The sequence below is a fragment of the Epinephelus fuscoguttatus genome, linkage group LG17, assembly GCF_011397635.1.
Source record: "Epinephelus fuscoguttatus linkage group LG17, E.fuscoguttatus.final_Chr_v1".
NCBI classification, from domain to species: Eukaryota; Metazoa; Chordata; class Actinopteri; order Perciformes; family Serranidae; genus Epinephelus; species Epinephelus fuscoguttatus.
Genome location: NC_064768.1, coordinates 26,596,414 through 26,617,611, shown reverse-complemented (window position 1 = coordinate 26,617,611; position 21,198 = coordinate 26,596,414). Strand labels below are relative to the sequence as shown.

Below are 21,198 nucleotides of genomic sequence, written 5' to 3'. Positions count from 1 at the left end.
ATACTGACTGATAAGACTTATACTGGGCAGACATGAGGTTACCAAAATCCACAAACCAATAAGTAAGACAAAAAGGTGTAAGTTGGCACGACCTTTGAGAGTCTAAAGAAGAGAGTGAGGAAGTTGAAAAGTAAACCTGGTCTGTACATGCTCATACAGTCCTGAGGAGAGGTCTAATCAGGGAAATTAAAGGTCCAGTCAGTGTGTAAGATCTCGGGGGATTTAGTGGCATCTAGTGGTGGGGATTGCAGATTGCAACAAGCTGAAACGTCTCCTGGTTTCCCTCGGAGAAACGTCTCCCTCAGTGTTCATTGTTCAAGAGGTTTTTACCAGGAGCCAAATTATCCCCAGAGGTCTATTCCTCTCAAAAACTAATGGACCCGGTAATTTAAACCTGTGCAAACACTGAATAATGCAGTTTCACATTAAAAATCAATGGTTCTTCAACACTGTTTGGCACATTACAGACAGGCTGCTTGCCCAGCACCTACTGATATGTGCTCATCTTATTTCTGACCCAGACTTGCAGAAGATTTTTACAGGCGTCAAACTATCCACAGAGGTCTCCTCCTATCTGAAACAAATAGATCTGGTGATTTAAATCAGTACAACACTGAATAACATGGTTTCGCATTACAAATCAGTGTTTTTCCGACGTTGTAAGGCATGTTGGAGATGGGCCGCTAGCCCAGAACCTGCTAATATACTCACCTTTTTTCTCTGATAAGTTAGATTATCTAGTATATAGCCATAATTGACTTTATATTATTAAAATCTATATAGTAGTGGTGTAGTACTGTAGTTTGAACAGCTTGCTAGTGTTATTAGCTAATCTCTCAAGACAGATTCTGCAATTTACATTGTAGAATCTGTCGGCAGCCCTGTGTGAAAGACGACTAGAGAGGAGGGAGGGCGGGGCTTTGAGTTTGAACGATGCTGCGCTTTAGCGAATCGCAATGGAGGCGGCATGGCCGAGACATGCAGGTGTCCCCAGGAAATGCGTACCTACAGAACCAGCAAGCGCCGCGTCCATAGCGACCGCTCCACCCAAAACGCTGTCTCGTCAACGTGGAAAAAAAAAAAATCCAGCGGATGTCTGAGTTACAACATGATTGAGCTAACTGGAGTTGTTTCATGTCGTATCCAACAAAGGCAGGCTTTTAACAGATGACATCCTGATGTTAGCTTTGCTAACTGTCCCTGTCAGCTGCAGCCACTGATGCTAAACTCTGCTGGTTTTCTATTTGTTGTATTTGTAAACAACACGGCGATTCCCTGGGGGCACCGCTGGAAGTGAAGGGTGTGAGCGATCGCCGAGGCCCCTGCACTTCCGTTAGTCGAAAAACTCCGGGCTGTGCCTCCAGAGGTAAAGGAAGAAAAAAAACAAGGGTTTTTTTGTTGTTGTTTGTTTTTTTAACGATGGATTTCCAGATTGGTTATTAGCTAGCTAGATAGCTCGTTTTGAGCTTGGGGGGCTTCTTGGGGACTCCTTGCCCTGCTCTTTTACAAGATTTTCATTCATGTGCTATAACACTAAAATTTGATAACATTACTCTGCCAATTTATTTCTATCAAAAGTGTGTTGGTTTATGCATCATCATCCTGCATGCTGAAATCATATCTCTATATTTCTTAATGTTACAGTACACTGATTTTGCTCTTGAGGGGGGCATCTTCCCTCACCTTACCCTTCTATCAAGCAATAAACAAAGTCTAGTATTGACTATAAAGCAATTAAATTAGTCTAATGTTTACAAACAAACACATATTAATTCGTCAAACCAAACATTAACAGCTGCCTTATCTCTCTCAGTTAGCTCCCGTTTGTGCCTCCCATCTTTTTCACTTATGGAGCTGACAATCTGTCAAAGACACATCTGAACTAAACTTTAAATAAAAACTACAGGTCGTTTGACAACGCTTACCTCGCTTAAGAAATTATTTCCAGACTCTATTATCCAACTGGAACCAAAGTTAGTCCGTGGACTGCACAATAAAGAAGTTTGTTTGTTTGTCTTTTGCCACGACAAAGTGGTAGCTTTCCCATTTGTAGATGACTATGTACACCGGAAGTGACCGTTATCTTCCGCTAGGCAGCGTTGCTACGTAACGAGAGCTAGCTTAAGAGCTAATTGTTAGCATTTATTTGTTAGCATGCAGGTTTACAACATCTCAAGCCAACCTAAAGAGGTGGCTGCACTTATATTTACTGATCTGTTCAAAGTTCTGGAGGACGAAAAGTGGCGTAAGTAGCGATAAATAATTTAATATATAAATAAAATATTGAGAAGAAATGAATACAAAAATAAATACATACGGAAATGAATACATAAAAGAATAAATAAATAAATGCTAAAAATGAAATGCATATTAACTGAAGTTAGGACCTTATTAACATGCAGACACAGAAATACAGAAATGTAGCTGTAAAAAAAAATAGAAATAAATGTAAGATAAATTAAATGTATCTCTGCATTTATCTATTCTAACATGTATTTATTAATATGTTTTTGAATTCATTTTTTTGTTTATTCCTACAACTATGTATACACTTATGTATTTGTTCATTCATTCATTTCCGTAACCACCTTGTGGGGGGGCTGTAGCCTATCCCAGCTGACACTGGACGAGAGGCACGGTACATCCTGGACAGGTCACCAGACTATCACAGGACTGACACATAGAGACAGACAACCATTCACACTCACAATCACACCTACGGGAAATTTAGAGTCACCAGTTGACCTGCATGTCTTTGGACTGTGGGAGGAAGCCGGAGCACCCAGAGTACCTGGAGAGAACCCATGCTGACACATGGAGAACATGCAACTCCGCACAGAAGGGCTTCCTCCCAGGCTTGAACCAGGACCCTCTTGCTGTGAGGCAACAGTGCTAACCACTACACTGTGCCGCTCCTTTTCTATTTATTTTGGTATTTATTTGTATACTATTTATCTAATTATCTATTGACACTCAAGTCATTTTGACAGGTACTTCACATAATAGCTATACATTTATTATTTTTACATGATGAAACAGTTAATATTTTTACACTCCATCCAAGTAGGAGGTGTGACTCCAGGCTTTTGTTTGCTTTAAGAAACAGAGTCGCAACTCGGGAAACAAGTAACATTTTCTTTATTGCGCTGCAAATTAAATATTTTCATATTCAGGCAAGATGAAAGAGTCTTCAAGGAATCTGGAAATGCATTCAGCGCAGCATTAAGTGTTGTCTGTGACCTACAGGGGTTCTCAGAGTGTGGCTTGTATTTATCTCTAAGAAAAACAGATGCTTAGCTGTGTGACTTGAATGTAATTATCACTGCAAGTGTCTAGGGCAAAAACTGTGGCTAGTTCACGGACAGACAGACATCAACCATAGTAAATAAAATTACTCCTTTGACAGCACCACAGCAGGGAGTACCTAGGGATCCCAGGCTGACTGCTGTGTCAGAGTGGACAGAAAATGTTCACTGCATGTTTCTGATTTAAAGGATGTCCTCTGCTGTGCACCCTAGAGAGATAATCTTGAATGGGCATGCTACATTTGTCCTGGTCAGAAGAGGTTATCATAGCCTTTCTTATTCCATTCTGAAATTAAATCAAGAATATGAGAAGAGACTGCGTAAAGTAGGCCACTGCCTTCAAAAGAGCTTCGGCTGCGGCTGTGCTGTGGGAGGACACTATTTTGATTACTGTCAAGTCTTAGTAATAGCAAGAACTATGTCTTACATAATCACACTTACAATGAATGTTTCCAGTGTCAGCTACAGCATCGCTGCTCTATAGCAAGGCTGATCATTTTAGCAGCAGTTCCACATGCCTGTAGGTTGAATTTAATGAGATTAAAACCGAGCACATGTTCAGGATGTGTGCGTCAAGCAAATATGGATAAATGGGTAGATAAATAGACGTTTTCCTTAAAATATTTTGTGGTGTAATGGGGTACAATTGATTTGCATGAGAAATTATTTACTGCATGCATGTATGATCCATGCAAGGATTTGTGTCTTGAGATTAAAAAGACAAATTGACATCCTCTTTTGATCTGTGCAAAATTCCTCATATACAAAAAAGAGCTGCCGCGTCTGAGTCATACTCAGTGTACCCCACCTACTTTAGCAACGTGTGAAAAATATCACCATAACCACAATTTTTGTGGAATTAATAATACATACTGAAAGCCAACCACTCTCTGCTTTCGTGTTATTGTTTTGCAAGATTGATTAATCACCCTTGACATGAAAAATTAGCCGCATGCATGATCTCAGACTGGGAAATCTTGAACAATGTCATTAAAATTTCAAACATATTCAGATTTAGGTTGATGCAGTTTTGTAATCTGACAGTTTTCAGACGTGCTTGGAGGTGGATGGGCAAGATGGCGCAAGTCTGCTGAATATATCATAACCTCTGGTTTGAAGAGGTTCAGCCTAAAGTCGGAAGTGACAATATGTCAATGTGTCGTCTCTGTTTTAGTGGTCGGATGTCAGATCGTCAGCTCGATAATTAGGGCCCGGGGTGGCAAAAGAGCAGGGTAAACGAGCTAGTGGAAAAGCTGGAGTCACGCTATCGCACATTAGCCCCAAACTATTAATAAAAACTGTCACTCTAATTAGCGGGTATGAAGAGATATATATACACACAAAAGCAAGCACAAGTATACTGACTTACACAGACGAACATGCTCACACACACACACAGAGCTAGACTCACACTCATCACATGCATGGCCATTCTTTTGCACACAGAATTTTGCTCAAACTGTCGCTCAGAGTGATAACACAGACACTTTCAGGAGAGTGAAAAGAAGATAGAGTGAAGGGCAGAGAGAGCAGAGAGTTCAAAGGAGGAATTGAGGAGGAAATTAGATAGAGAGATGAAGAATAAGTTGCACAAAAGAGGCGCAGAAAAAGAATCTCCAGGCATTTCGGTGGGTCGAGTTAATGACAGACGTTGATGCATGTGCACGTGCCGCCCTGCAGCGCACGTGCTCAGAGATGCAAGGGGTTGACGGTGGCTTTCCAAGACCTCCCACCTCAGCTCACCCCACCAGCATTAATTATACACAACCCCTTTCCATCCGCCACGACAAAGAGGTGTGTGCTCTTAAGAGGTTAAAAGCCACTGGATGATTTATATATGTGTGAGCCGATTGGTGTGGCTCTCCATGATAAAGATGGCTCCATGGGATGAATGGGGAGCACTTGCTGATATAGTCTCTATTTCTCTCCACTGGTGATTGTACTAATGGACACAAGAGATGCCCAGCCTCTCTGAGCTCCAACGTGTGTATTGATCAGTGATTGCTTGTGGAATGCTGACGGTGTCCTCCTAATGGCTCAGCAATGTGAACTGGTGGATTGCAGTGTCAAGTCCATGTGCATTTGTGCAGAAAAACAGCCCAGTCACAAAATTATTTAATGCGTTGTTTGCAAATCCAAGACAGTCGCTGTGATCTGACCAGGGACAGCTTTCTCACTGAGCCAGGCCTCAAAGAGCTGCACTCATATCTGGGTTATCAACATGATGCCAGATGATGCTATGAACTGTTCCTGCAGTGAATATTAAGTATTTCCAATTTTACTGTCACCTGAGCTTTGTTCTTTAGCAATGCTAACTGCTCATGAACACAAAGTGCTTTTTTTATCTGTGAGAAATGTTATTTTAATGCCTCAAACATCTCTCCCAGTTCCCTTTTTATGGAGAAGCTCAAGGCTGGCCTGCTGACATTACAAGTTCAAAATATGGACTGTTCATCTTTGGAGAAGAGGTGCTCTTGTATACACATATTGACAAGAGTGTCTCAGCCTCTTAAAATAAACACCCAATTTGGATGTTATCAGCCCATTAAATGGCTGTTATCTTTGGGTTTTAGCCTCATATATAAGGGTTAGAGGAGGTTTGTCACACCTGCAATTAGGTTCACAGGCCCTTATCAGCACATTAAATGACCGTTTGCATATCCAACGTTATGAAATGGTTTTCATTATTAGCCCATTAGATGGCAGTTTATATTTCCAACTTCATGAAAACGGTTGCCGTTATCAGCCCATTATATGTCTGTTTGCATATCAAGCATCATGAAACAGTTACTGTTATCAGCTCTTTGAATGGCCGTTTGCATATCCAATGTTGTGAAGCTATCGCAGTTTTGTTAGGTTACACTATTACTTGTGTAAACAAACACTACATGGTTAGGTTTAGAAAACACATGATACAGATGATGACGTTGGGTGACTGTTGCTAAGAGGTAGAGCAGGTTGTCCACTAATCAGAAGATTAGCGATTGGATCCCCGGCTCCTCCAGTCTGCATGTCAAAGTATTCTTGAGCAAGATAGTGAACCCCAAATTGCTCTCGATGGCTGTTCCATCGGTGTGTGAGTGTGTTAAAAACTGAGTAGCAGGTGGCACTTTGTATGGTAGCCTCGGCCGCCAGTGTATGAATGTGTGTGTGAATGGGTGAATGTGACTCATAGTGTAAGAAGCGCCTTGAGTGGTCAGAGGACAAGAAAGGCGCTATATAAGTGCAGACCACTTAAACAACCATCTCTGGTTAAAGGCTCTGTATGCAACATGCGGAGCGTTACTATAGCAGCAAACCACTATGTGCTAGGTAAAGATATAGTGGACTGATGGCGTCCTGGGCAGACAATTACATCATCCTACTTCTGTGTGTGGTGTAATCCAGGTGTCTGTGTGGTTGGCTATGGTAGATGGTCCAGCTGCACTTGCATGTTGTGTGTATCCCGCTGGCTAGCTCATCACCACCAATTTGCACAATGCTCATACAGCTGTTATCACTGGCATTGGGACAGCATCACTGTGGAAGCATAGTGCCCACCCTCCAGTATGCGAATTTGTGTTTACTAGGATTGCCTTCGTTGGTTGGGCTGGTTAGGTTTAGGCACGAGGAGTGGGACTGGTTAGGGTTAGAATGTCAGAGTAAGCCATGCAGACTAGATTCACCTCTGGTGCTGGTTACCACCATTAGCTCTGTCAGAAGGGTTGCTGTTGTTTAGTGCCGTTAATGGCGTTAGTACCATCAGCTGCTAACTGTTGGCACAGCTACCTCCATGTTGAGAGCTCCAGAGCCTCTTTAAAAAAGTCAGTGTTGACTTTTGGTTCTACATGGGGCACAAACGCTGCTCTCTTGGGTGAAAGTCCTATGTTTAGACTTTCTCGCTGTTTATACTACGCCACCTGACTCTTTCCTTTGCTCCCACCGTAACCATTATGGCCATGAGAGGTTGCCGCCTAACAGCATTTTCAGCTGCATGTCTATTCTGTGTATGTGCATTGATAGCAACAAAAACAATTATAACCACTGATAACAGCCGTTTAATGTCCTGATGACTGCCAAACCGGCTGAAATGGAGGAGCTTTAACTGTATATGCAAAGACATTCAAATGCATGCATCTAAAATGTATGTATTCTGCTACCCTCTCATTTATGCATGGAAAATGATAAAAATGCATACAGACAAACACACATGCATGTGCACACAAGCTGGCACATGGACCTACATACTAATATACACACCCAGACACATACACACAACGCCGTGGACCATAATTGAACAAGACAAGCACATACACATAAATAAATACACAATAAATTGTACATTCACACACACAAACACAACCTTGTGTTGTATATTATGCAGTCTCAATCATGATGTCATACAAACCATGAAATGAACATTTCTAATATCAATTATGATTCTAAAGCCCCATTTACACAAATATTTTCACCAAATCCCCCCTGAACAATCATATTCACACAAGCCAGGACGCTGTGTTCAGTTTTTTAATAGACCGACTGCTGCTCCAGCACATTATTCACAGCAGTAAGGGAACATGCAAAATATTTTTGCAGGCAGATAGCTTAACAAATGAAAGCCATGAAAGATAGATGAGGAAGCCAGTGCTTTATTCATATTTGATAGCAGGGCTTAAGATGCATTACCCAACCAACACAACAAGCCACAAGCTGACAGTCCCAGAAATAATGAGCTTGAAGGAGCATCTGTGATGGCAGAGGTGTGTGTGTGTGCTGTGTGTATGAGTGTGTGTGAGTAGATTATGCTGGACAGTGGCTTAGAAATGCTGTGTTACAGTGTGACAAGTGGACAGCTGTTGTCTCTGCTGCCTCGTCTTTTCATGTGCTGTACGAAAAGACGAGAAAGACGTTCAACATTACAGACAACTGACTCATACCTATATATACTGTACACACACCCACTCAAGTACACACGTCTTGAACCGTATGTGTGTAAATGCTTCGAGTACTCCCGGCCACCACAGGAAGTCACAAACAAACCGCACACCTCTGCATTTCCTCTCAAAACATAAACATTTCCATTCAAGCACACACGCACCTGTTGAGCGCCAGGTTTCCATCCTCTGTGTGTGTGTGTGTGTGTGTGTGTGTGTGTGTGGCCCCAGGTGCCCATTAAGCCCCACCCCTCCACACACACACAAGTCTGCCAGGCATCAGATCAGCTGATGTGGCTGGATCGATAAGCAGGCAGGCAGACTCTCTTCATTAGGAGTCCCTGGGGCCAGGCCACCTGCCACTCACTCACCGGCTCCTCTGTGGCAGGAGCTTCATAGTCTGCTGCTGGCTGCCTCCACTCAATAGATTTTGTGGCTCCATGTCTTTCCTCGCATCTTTCCTGTGTTCGCTTCATGAAAGCATGTTGGTGGAGATAGAAAACTACATACTGTACCTGCCACACTGCCGACACCCATCAAGGCTGTTATTCTGGCATCAAGTGGTAGATCTGCAGGCGCCGCAGAGATGGATATGATGAGGTGCTCTGAATCGCCGCAAGATGAGGTGCACCATAACCATGCCATTTAGATTCAGAAATCAAGAGGCATAAAGAAGCAAAGATAGAAGTAGAGAGTGCGAAAAAATAGCATTAAAGAACTCTTGGACAGGAGTTGTGAAATTGGAAATGTGGTTCTCTGTCAGTGACTCATGTGACTGCATTCAACTTGTTTGTACAAAGCCCCAGCTGCAAAAGATGAGAAACCTTTTACCCTTGTAATACTGGGAAAACATCAATTTAGAAAATCAGGTTACAACTATGTACAGTGGGTGAAAAACATTTTCATCATGTTATTTGGTTGAAAAATTACTGAAATAAATCAGTTCAGAATGTGTAAATTGGATTTTGTATGTTTTGAGGCAAAGCATAACAGGAAAAATATAATTAAATGGGACCACATTTATTCTCGCAGTATGGTTAAGAAATCAAAAATGCTTAAGGCTAATCATAATTTTGAGTAGTTAATCAAAGAGCTGCTGTGGGAAGCAGTTTGGAAGTAACCTAGCCAACCATGCTGGCACATTCAGCTTCCCCCCTTCAACATCGCACAAAGGTCTAATAGCTGTGGCACTTGAGCTTGATGAAAGCAGGGCGATGAAAGCAGAGTTAGGCAGTAAGAGGAGTTGGCCCTGCTCACTGCCACTCCTCCACATGTCTGCAGGTTCATTACCAGCGAGCGGGCTGAATGAGCGCGGTCCTACATGCACCATTTCCATACTGCTGCCCGCTGAGCATTGCTCACCTGTCACTTTGGGGCAATATTATTCAAAGCACTGGGTATTTATACAGAACAGTGTGAGCACAGGCAGTTTAGCTTTCCAGGATGAAAAGGGGGCTGACATATCCATTTTTAGTGCATTTCAGCAGATGGTCATATCCAGGGAGGCGTATGTTTTGTGTTCCTTTTCATTTATCATATCAATATACGAGTGTAAAGCTTCTAAAACAAGATAAAAATATAGTTTCACAACACAGCACTATTCCACAAGCCTGTAAACCCAATGTCTACCAATGTAAATGAGGCTTATGTGACCCAGTGTTACTGTAGTCCTTGCATTGCGTGGGACTTTGTGTATACGCCCCAGTGATTTATGGGTCCACACCCCATAGAAAAGCCCAGAAGCACGGGGGCTGGATTGTGCCACTGAGATCCACCCAGCAGGGATAAGTGAGGTTAGCAACCACAAGCAATTAGCGCATCATCTGACAGTATGAGTCTCCTGCTTCTTGTCTCTCCGCTGAGAGATTTCCGGAGCCCCGCGATGTTGAGCTTTATCGATCGGCATGCTGGAAAGGTCAGTGATTTGGCTCACTGCTGGAACCTCCCCGTGCTCTGGCATTCACTGGAACTCCGCACCCACAATGCTCCGCTGCCCAACCAGGCTGGCACCGGGTGTGGAGCAAAGGAATACCCTGCTGCTTGTGAAGGGAAACACATATCTAACCTTTCAATCAACACTGGAGTTTATTCAGTGTAGCTTAGCTAATGTGGGGCCCTGAAGACTCCTGTTGGTTATAATGACATTACTGCCAGATTAATTTATTTAAATTATAATTTTATTTAAAAATAATAATGATTGTATTTTTGAAACAACCACAATCCGTGTATTATTCAGCCCATGTAAGCGCTAAGAGCAAAACGCTTTCTCCTGAAACCTGTGTACTTTCAGTAATGCACTTCAAATTAGATGTTTCCTCTTGATTTGCCTTTGATATTTTGTTTAGGTTTAGGTATATTTTGTCTGTTAACAGTGCTACAAAACTGAATTGATGTCAGATCCATGAGAATAAGCAGCAACCTCCGGGGCTGAAAATTAAAGCCTGTGCAGAAGTGCCAAAAAGGTTCTGTGAATAAGCACTTCAGACTGGCTCCAATCCCCACAGACCCCCATGTTAAAATGCCCAACTTTACAGCAGAAATAAAAATGTGCATGATTGGTACAAAAAATATTTGGCCTCTAAAGCTAAAATCCCAGTTTATGACAACTGTATGGAGGATGAATTTTTATATAACTGTCCCGTTTACATTCTATCAAGGCTTAAAGGTATGCATAATTCGGGCGGGGCTGCTTGAGTGACTGTCTTGGAGGTGTCCCACAGTATATGAGTCAGATCCAGCCCTCACCCCTACACGGCTCCACACTCTCATGACAATATGGTCACTTCTGGCTCCAGAAAAAAAAAAGATGGCAACAGCCAAAATGCCAAACTCAAGGCCTCAAAATTGAAGTATATAAATCAGTGGGTGATGTCACGCTGGCTACGTCTATTATTTTATACAGTATGTGGTTGAGAGGATGCAGATATTTTAATTTTTGTCTCGTACCTCTTGAATACACTCCTCTACATAACTAAGGGCTCATTCACACCAGGATAGTCCAGGGCATTCGGTTCGATTGGGCAGGGAACGCCGAAAAATTTCACACCTTCATTTGGTTCAGTTCACTTTCACACTGCACTTTTTAAAGCGGACCAAACCGCCTGGACAACGTCACGCAGTTACACCAGCTGCTTGTTTGGGGGCGGTATTGCCTGAAATGACCACTGACCAGGAAGAAAAAATGCATGAGGAAGAAGAAAAGCTGGCTCATCAATTGGCCACAGGCAACTGCGATATATAGTCCTCTGACCATATATCAATAAGTGCCTGCACCTCCTCACTACTCCACGTCTGCCCACGAGACATTTTCCAACCTTTTCTTTTTTTTACCTCTGCTTCTCCCGGTTCATGCTGTTAGCTCTGTTTTTCCTTCTACCCAAACTGCAGTGCACTCTACGTCACTTACTCTCTTTGGTTCACTTCCTCTCTTTGTTTCGCTGGATAGTCTGCATTTCCCATCGTAAGTGAACCGCACCAGGGTTTACTTGCAAGTGATCTGAGACCCCCAGTTTTCAAGTGGATCAGGGTTCGTTCGTTTGATCCGTACCAGAGCTCGAATGAGCATTCAGACCACTCCAAACGAACCGAACTATCCATGGAAGCGGACCAGGGTTCGTCTAAAGCGGACCAAATAGCGGCAGTGTGAATGCGTCCTTAGACTCAAGAAGTGTAAAAACAAGGCTACATCAAATTATTCTATGGGATACATGAAGGGGTCCCTGGTATATTCTCTATCTTGGGGTTCTTGGCTGAAAAAAGTTTGACAACCTCTGTCTTTCAACATCCTCTTTAATTCAGTATTGATCAACACTGAAACTTAAGTTTGAGGGTTAACTTTAAAAGGCAAACTTTGACATTTTGGGAAGTACTTTTTCGATTTCTTGCTGAGAATAAGTTAAAAAGGCTGAAACAGTTCTCATGTTTGTACACTAAGTATGAAGCTACAGCCAGCAGCTGATGAGATATATTGTTTTAATTAGTGAGCTTTAGAGATGCTGGTAGGTGGATTTTGTTACCTTTAAACAGAGCCAGCAAAGCTGTTTCCCCCTGTGTCTAGTCTTTATGCTAAGCTAAGCTAATCAGCTGCTGGCTGTAAAGCTTCGCATTTATTGTACAAACATGAGAGTGGTATCAATCATCTTATCTAACACTCTGCAAGAGAGTGAATGAGCACATTTCCCAGCAGCAGCCTCACGAAATATCTCAAGACAATAAAGCTTTAAAGAACATCTAGTGGCCCTTGTCAGCTTCACCTTTCTCAGCTCAACCCCATCTACTGACAAAGGCCTTGAGATTTGTCTGGAAACTTCAGAAACAAGTACAATGGACCATTGTGTGAGGCGGTTTTGTCAGCTAACTTTTGGTGCATTAATACTTATTTTTAGAAAGTAAAAGTACTTGTAAAAAAAATTTCCTGTGTGGGAGTGTAAGCACATCGAGAGACATCCTGATTAATATGTTTTATCAACACTAGATAAGGCATCAGCTCAATGACTTAGATGATTAATACCATGTGCATGCTGCATCAATCTAAGTTAAATTTCCATTGCCGGGGTTGCTGGTTGTCTGTCTGACCAAGCACATCATCATCACATAGGTAATGAATTATGCAGAGGCAGGCAGGGATAGTTTTTTTTTTTTCCCCAGACTTGGCGACTGCTAAAGAACTCTAAGTGCTGCCTCTCTCTTAAAAGAACATTAGCCAGTTCTCAGATGCTTGAGCTTGGAGCTTGACTGCTTCCTGATACTTTTTTTTCCCTCACCAGTTTCTTATCCTCAGTCTCTGCACCAACAGATAAGATTAATAGACGGGAGTAATTAATTCTTTGGCATAAATATGAAAAAAAAACACATTTTCTTTCAGAATAAACCCAGAATATGGTAATCTTAAACTCACTGCTGCGTGAAATAAAGCACGGACAATAGACGTCTGAGACTGGTGTGTCAGGTTGTATTTGATATACGGGCTCACGCATGCTCGTGTGTGTATTGTAAATGTGGCAGACCATCACAATTAACTTACACAGCTGACATTGCCTCTGCAAAGTGATGAGGCGTTTAATTCACACATGACTACACCCAGACAGCAAGGGATCTGTTCATTTGACCTGCATCACTACCCCCCTTAAGTGAAAGAGCCCCTCAAGAGAAGGCAGAATTCAATTTAATCATACACTGTGAAAAGCAATGTCAATGTCTTTAGCACTCTGAATCAGCAGCACGTCAAGGTGTAGGACTTATTCCATCTCCTAGGAGAGAGACGGGAAAACAGCATCGGGCCACGAGATCTCACTCAGCCATTTCTGAACAAATAAAATTAAGTCTCCTCTGTGTCTAAAAACAACCTGCACTGTGAATCTTCTCATGTACTGCACACACATGCTGTCATTTCTCTGATGTACCTAAGGAAGTTCACAATAGAGGGCACAACAGCCTTTCACCGAGGTTGTTAAAGAGCAACTTTCGTGCTGGACCCTTTTTCCCCATGTTTTCTGTGTCTTGTGACTAATGAGAACAACAGTTTTTGAAACTGGTCCAGTATTGAGAGTGATGAAGACGGCGGCTGTGATACAGACTGCAATGTAACCACTTAGGGCATATGCGTACCATCAATTTATGTCCACTAAAAGTGCTTGTTTTTGCCGCTTACAGGCTCGTATTGTTGTTACAAGTGCCTGACAACATAATGGATCCCTACAGAGACGGATCTTTGGGTTATAGAGTAAGATCCTTTTTGTTTAACCATAAAGCCCCAAAGTCGCTATCGCCAAACCCACCAAACTCCATTTAAGTAAACTGTAATTTTAGCATGCATAGAGTCAGCATATTTTCACATATAACTGAGTGAATCATGGGTTTATTTCAACCAAATCAGGATTGGTGATTGTTGAAGGATGGAAAGATGAACCAAGGAGGTTTTATTTTGTTTTTTTTATCAACTTTGAATGAAGGGATTATTTTTATTATGTTGTCAGACACTTATAACAATACGAGCCAGTTAGTGGCAAAAACAAGCCCTTCTAGTAGACGGAAATTGATGGTGCGTGTATGCCCCAAGTGGTTACATTGCAGCTTGTACGGCAGCTGCCAGCTGCAGCTCTCCCTCTGAATACCCCAATTTCAAAAATTGTTGTTCCCATTAGTCACTGAAACACAAAAACAAGGGAAAAATGCTCCAGCTTGAAAAACACAATCTCACTCAGGACTGGATGATCCATGTTCCTCTGACTTGAGGTTGGGCATGTTGGGATGCACATGGTGATGGTTTGATATTTTGAGAAATGCACCTACTGTATATTTTTTCTTGCAGAGAGTAAGATGAAAAGCCCAAAACCACACTCATATCAAGTCAACACATTCTTGGTAGGTGTTGGCCTCCACCATGTCACTGATCCTGTTTGTGATTTTCATCAGAATCTCAAGGCGCAGCCGGGGGGACGAAGGGGTCCGGATTGGGGACCTCAGAATTGCATCTCTGCTTTTTGCAGATGATGTGGTTCTGTTGGCTTCATCCAGCATGACCTCCAGCATGCACCCACCTGAATTGCCCCCTCCGTGTTGGGAGAGAGTTACTGCGTCACGCGAGGGAGTTCAAGTATCTCGGGGTCTTGTTCACGAGTGAGGGTAGAATGGAGCCTGAGATGGGTCGGCGGTTTTGTGTGGCTTCTGCAGTGATGCGGACCCTGCAACAGTGAGAGAGGGACGTCTGGGGTGCTTTGCTTGGCCTGCTGCCCCCGCGACCCAGCCTGGGATAAGCGAATGAAGATGGATGGATGGATGGATGGATGGATGGATGTCAATATGAAGCTGGAGCCAGAAGCTGGTTAGCTTCACTTAGCATGAAGACTGGGACCAGGGGGAAATGGCTAGCCTGGCTCTGTCTAAAGATAACTGACAGATATGAGAGTAGTGCTGATCTTTCCATGTAAAGAAAGCAAACAATCATATTCCTTAAGATGTCAAGCTATTCCCTTAACCCATGTACTGTATGTGAGGCAGGTAGCAAGAGTCACATGAGCAGCCTAGATAACTGTCAGTTTGTTATCAGAACTGAATGCAAGAGGAAACCTGCAAAATTCAAACAGAGGCACGGTTCCCTGTTTAATTCAGTCTCCATAATTTGTAAACTACCAGTGATACTTTCCCATTTCACTAGTCACGACCTTGTCACGAAAACAGCTCTGGGCCACTATGTAGACCTGAATATAAAACATGTGTTGGAAAAGATTAATAATATCTCTAAACCTGAGGTACACTTGACTGAACTGAAATCAGGCTGATCGAATGTCTTAAAAACACAGTGTGCAAGGAAAATAAATCAACCATTTCTCATTTTGTCCAAAAGAAATACATACAGTAGATTTCCCCTGGGGGGGAGAGGCAGTCCATTTAGCAAGCAATCAAGTAATCTGATGAAGTGAAATGAATGGGAGAGGGGTGGAATGGTTAATCGCCTGTGGAAGCATTTTATCTCGTAGGAACACATTAAAGAGGTATTCTGTCAATGTAGGCTACGTTGGGGGAGGCTGTGAAAAATCACAGTCTGCCGGAGTGTGAATCAATGTGACTCTGGTGTTCTCCTTAGCAGAGTACATCATTTCTGCCAAATATGATTTGCTCTTCAAGTTTCAACATCGCATCCGACAGGGCAAGAAGATAAAGTATGAAGAAATGGCAGTAGAAAAACATCAATCAGAATCTGAAGAGGAAAAACATCAACATATAGGAAAATGTGCACAAGATAAGAAACCACAGCGCAGAGTGTTGTCTTGATTCCTGTCTAAAGTCCAATCCATGTCATCTACATTAGAAATAACACATACTTGATACTTCCAGGCTCTGCCATGTCCATTCGCTGTGGTAGAGGGAAAGTGACAGCCTCCAGTTTTTAGCAGGCAAGTGTGATACGTGCTCCTCTCTCTCACCATGAAAATGCTCCTCATAATTAAATACATAGACAGTGTCCCTATAAATATCACACAAGATCTGCATTCTGCAATTCTGTGTATCAGCATTACAACAGCAAGAAAAATTCTGCCCTTCAAAATGTAGCTATTAAAGAGAAAAATGCAGCTCTCCGTCTTGATTTTGTCATAAAAACAAAGCTTTTAAAAAAGACGATACATTGTTCAAGAAGCTCGCAAAGTGCCTGTCACCTGATCAAATCATTAACGACATAACAGAAAATGCTCCCTTGTAAATAAAGATCAGCATCTCAGCCATCTGTGAGTAGAACTTTTATATCACATCATGCAGAGAGCCATGATTAAACACACCTCCAGCACTGGCAAAGAAATTGTGGTCACAGATTAAGAGCATTTTTGTAAGCTAAGCTTTAAAATCTTAAATGGAAACCTACACCCAGGGCAGGCGCAACAACAGAAGCAGATTTCTCGCTCCGAGGCCAGTGGTGCCCATTTCATAATTTATTGTCTAACTTCCCCTGTGACCTAAAGAACATTTAATCAATTTTTCACTATATGAAAGAGCATACTTGTGCCCAAAGACTACAGTCTGTATGATAAAGAAAATGCAGCGACATTTATTCTGATTTGTTTAAAGTCTTGTTGGACATTTTTTGGGCAAGTATCTGAGTTTACAACTTTGAATTTTTTTACATCACATGAAAAATCACTGGATTTTTTAAAAAGAAAAGAAGGAAAACACGACATTGTATTTATTAAATGTTTTCCGCATGGAATGTTTTTTCACTGCATATGTCTTCATATCTTTGATAATCAACACTTGGTTAAGCTCTGTATTTTTCTGAGATACACGTTGATATTTTCTTATCACACTATATTTAGTCTTTGGGCACATGGGGCTACAGTTTTTCCTACAATACATACAAACACATGGATCAGCAGTCCCATGTGCACAAAGATTACACATAGTATATGAAAATGGCTGTATCTCAGAAACTGCTTTTGAAAAATGTCTTCAGATTTGTGCTCAGGTGAGCTCAGAGAACACTTCTTCAAAGGGAAATTTAAAACTAAAATCAGTTGTGGCTTCAAATTTGTTAAACAGGTTTTTAATGATACTTAACTAATATGCCTTTAATTATTTATCCAATAATCAATTTTGATCCACATTTGGAGAGTTAATGACAAAAACATATGTTGTCATCTGCATATAGGGGGTAGCAAATAGTCTCCACGGGGCCACTGTTGGCCATTTGGGCTCCTTAAGCACAATTGCTCTGCTGCAGAGGTCGTTATATGGCTGCTTCTGAATGAGTTCTGCATCAATGCTGATGACAGAAAGAAGACCAGATGTTCCTGTCGCTCAGCAGAGGCAGCTGACTATATTAATAACTCTAATATTAACCTATAAGCGTAAGTGTAGTGTTAGGCAACCCCGCACTGCAGCTGTGTTGTATTCACTGAAAGCATCGGCAGCAGAGCTCAAACTGTGTTGTGTCTGAGCCTTACCTGGGAGAGTTAATGCAAAATGTATAATTATGATCGATGATTATGATTATATTGGGCTGTTTTGGTGCCCTATGTGCAGCATATACAGCGCCGCAGAGTCTACAGAAAAGGTGTCAAACTCATTTTAGTTCATGGGCCACATACAGCTCAATTTGATCTCAGATGGGCCGGACAAATAAAACCATCGCACATTATCTTATAAGTTCCATCAGCTCTAATATTGTCTCTTTTTTTGTATTAAGAACTACAAGTACGTTCTGTAGACGTTTGTCCTCTTACAAACAGATGAACAACCTGAGATGTCTTCAGATGAATAAGTGCAATTTCAACAGTATATCTCAGTTTTTCCACATTCAGTCTACTTCTCACTGTCATTACATGTGCATTTATCCACACATTTCCTGATACAAATTCTTCTGAGCTGAAGCTGCTGATTGACAATATTTTGTATTCATTGTTATATCAGGGGACTGTATTTTGGTTAGGTAGTGAAAAAGCCTCTGAAGCTAAATTTTACATGAAGCAGGCAATGTATTGTTTCACTTGCTCCTCTTATTTATTTATTTTTTTATTTTTTATTATTATTTTTATTATTTTTTAAATTATTTTTATTTTATTTTTTTAATTTAATTTTTATTTTATTTTATTTTATTTATTTATTTTTTTTATCACTTGCTCCTCTTAGTCATCTAGTGGGCCAGATAGGACCCTTTGGCGGGCTGGTTCTGCTAGCATCTAAGTGATGCGCACATGTTCGCAATCCGTCCAATAACTGATGAGCTATATCACTGCCCTCCTTGGACCCATGCTGCTAGCCTGTTGGTTTCATTCCATCAATTTACATAACAGAAACCGCCTACTTTATGTTGTCAAAGTCTGCTCCAAGATCATTGGTCAGCCCTTGAGAGCCCTCTCTACCTTATGTGAGCAGCAGACCATGAAAATGGCCTGCAGGATCCATTACATGTCATGTTTCCGAGGTTTGAGTAGCTCCCCTCAGGGTGGAGACTTCGTTGCCCAGGTTGCAGGACACAGAGGAGGAAGGCAACCTTTGCGCCCACGGCTGTCCATTTCCTCAACTCCCATCGTCTCGGACTACCTCTCCCATGGACTGCACTACCACACTTCAGTGGACTTCTGCAACTATCTCCCCCCTTTTTTTAAACACATAATACTATTTATTCTTTGTGTTGTGTGTGGTAACATAATGTGCTACTCTGTGTGCCTTTTAATTGAACTGAATTGAATAGCCGGAGTATAACTATGCAGGAATCTGAAAAAAATCAGGAGCAGCAGTTAAAGGAGCATGATGGCTGTTGATTTAAAAACACCTGTCGTATTCCTCAGTCTGCAACAGAGCATCCGTGGTCAGAATCATCTGTGTAGCAAGTCTGAGCAAGTGACAAGTGACTCATTATCAAGGACTGGTCCATTGATGTCATGAACAAAGCTATGGTCCACTAATTTACAGCTACACTCCAACAGTGACAGTAATTGAAAAGGGTGAGATATTATCCACAATCACCTTCATAATCAAAGTCAAATATTCCCATCTACTTGTTTTAATGATTCACACTTATGTTCAAACTGCTCAGCTTGAGAGCAGGGTCGTAACATCTTTTAATGAGAAAATGAAAAGTTGGCAAATTATCAGTCAGCTGTGGCGATGCCTTCGCTGTGTGTCTGAATTCTGGATTTGAATGGTTGCGCAGCAGAGGGTGAACACTGCAATTTTTATTGTCATCTGTGGCATTCTGAGCTAAATCATATTTTTTTTGGAAAGTCGAGACTATGTTCCCTGACGGCTCCCGGTGAGGTCCGACTCCACTGGAAAAAAACAGCAGGGGGAACTCGAGCCAAATAAGCAACAAGCAAGCTGCCTTTGATGCTGTATCGGCTGGTTTCACAGACGTGGATTAGATCAGCTTGATCCGACACTGAAGAAGGCTTTCAACTGAAAAAGTCTTTAAGTCGAGGCACGTCTGTGAAACTGGCCCCGTAAGTATTTGGAGAAATACTGAGTGCATCATTTGTATCAGATTATTATTTTCCATGCTCACTCTGCTTGAGTATTATTGTGATTTTTGTGTTTCACATCACTACTCTACAAATGTTTTTGTGGAGCCATAAAAACCTTAAAGGGCCACTGTGTAGAATTTAGAGGGAGGAGGGTAGAAATGGAATACAATACATATGTTCACCTGAAAATAAGAATTGTTGTGTTTTCCTTACCTTGAAATGAGCCGTTTATATCTGCCATAAGTCTGCCATGTTTCCCTGTCATGTTTCTACAGTAGCCCTGAACGGACAAACCAAACACTGGCTCCAGATAGGGCCATTCACTTTTCTGCGTTAGCCATCGTAGTAAGCAGCCCCTTTTTGACAAATGCCGGAAAAATGCCTGATTTTTTTTATTATGAAACTGCTTCATTCAGTGTTTTTACCAGTTGAAATCTGTTTGTTTTGGAGAGCAGATCTTGGCTGTTAATTCAGCTCCTGGTTAAAAACTCCTAAAAGTTTGGATCGTAAGTTATCAGAGAGAAAAGTTGAGTTTTAATCACCTGGTCTATTTGTTTTAGAGGGGAGGAGACCTCTGCAGATAATTCAGCTCCCGGTCAAAACCTCCTGAACAATGAACACTGAAGGAATTCTAACCAGGAGCTCATTCTTGGCACACTGGAGCAATTTCAGCTGGTTGCAATCTGTTTTCTCATCACTAGGTGCCACTAAATCCTACACACTGCCCCTTTAATTTCACATCAGACTTTACTTGTTGCCAGCTCTCTTTTCGTCATAACAAAATCCATGATATGTTGCCTGTATTTTCACAGTTGCACTCACACTTCCAGATGCCTGCAGTGTTAAAAACTGCCAGTGTTAATTACTGTTTTTCCTTGTTTTCCCTTGCTTCCCTGAAAAACTGCCAAATGGAAATAATGCACACGATACAGCGAATAATACCATTGCTCAGATATGGCTGATGATCTGTAGAATACTTGGTTATTTCGACTAATTTAACAACCGAGTGACTTCCTGGAAACTGTGCCGCTTTCCTCTGCTACAAGATCCACCTAATCAGATGCCAGGCAGCAGCGGCGGTGCATAAGAAATGCTATGCTATCTCTGTATCTAGGCCTCACATGTTTACTGCACCGTCTGGAGTCCCTCCTGAAAGTGAAAGTGTGTCATCTAATGTATGCAGCCAACAGTCGCTGCTCCTGAGCTGTTCTGGGTATTGGGCATTACATAAACTAAACAGACATGCAGTGTAGAAATGGCCTGCTGTCAGTGTGTGTGTGTGTGTGTGTGTGTGTGTGTCTTGCTCCCTGACAACTGAAGCCCCAGCATCTCCAAAGACTTGCACCATGGGGAGCCTTGTTTTGCATTATCATTAAAGACACATATGGAGTGTGAGGGACTGCAGTGCTGCATGTATGCCACGCCAGGATCAAAAACGAAGCCCACGCTGGGCACAGAGATTGCAACGACATGCAGCGTTTCCGTGGGCGCATTTGCTGAATTTCAGGATATTTTATGGTGCTGTTT

At 41.9% G+C, this 21,198-nt stretch overlaps 1 protein-coding gene across 1 annotated transcript in view; it reads right to left on the bottom strand.

Moving 5' to 3' along the window:
- Positions 1 to 2,054, bottom strand: part of gabbr2 (gamma-aminobutyric acid (GABA) B receptor, 2) — a 228,969-nt gene extending 226,915 nt beyond the window's left edge. The window contains exon 1 of the mRNA XM_049603071.1: positions 1,926 to 2,054. The gene's annotated coding sequence lies outside the window, so the exon portion shown is untranslated. The remainder of the gene's footprint in view (positions 1 to 1,925) is intronic.
- Between the last annotated feature and the right edge of the window lie 19,144 nt (positions 2,055 to 21,198).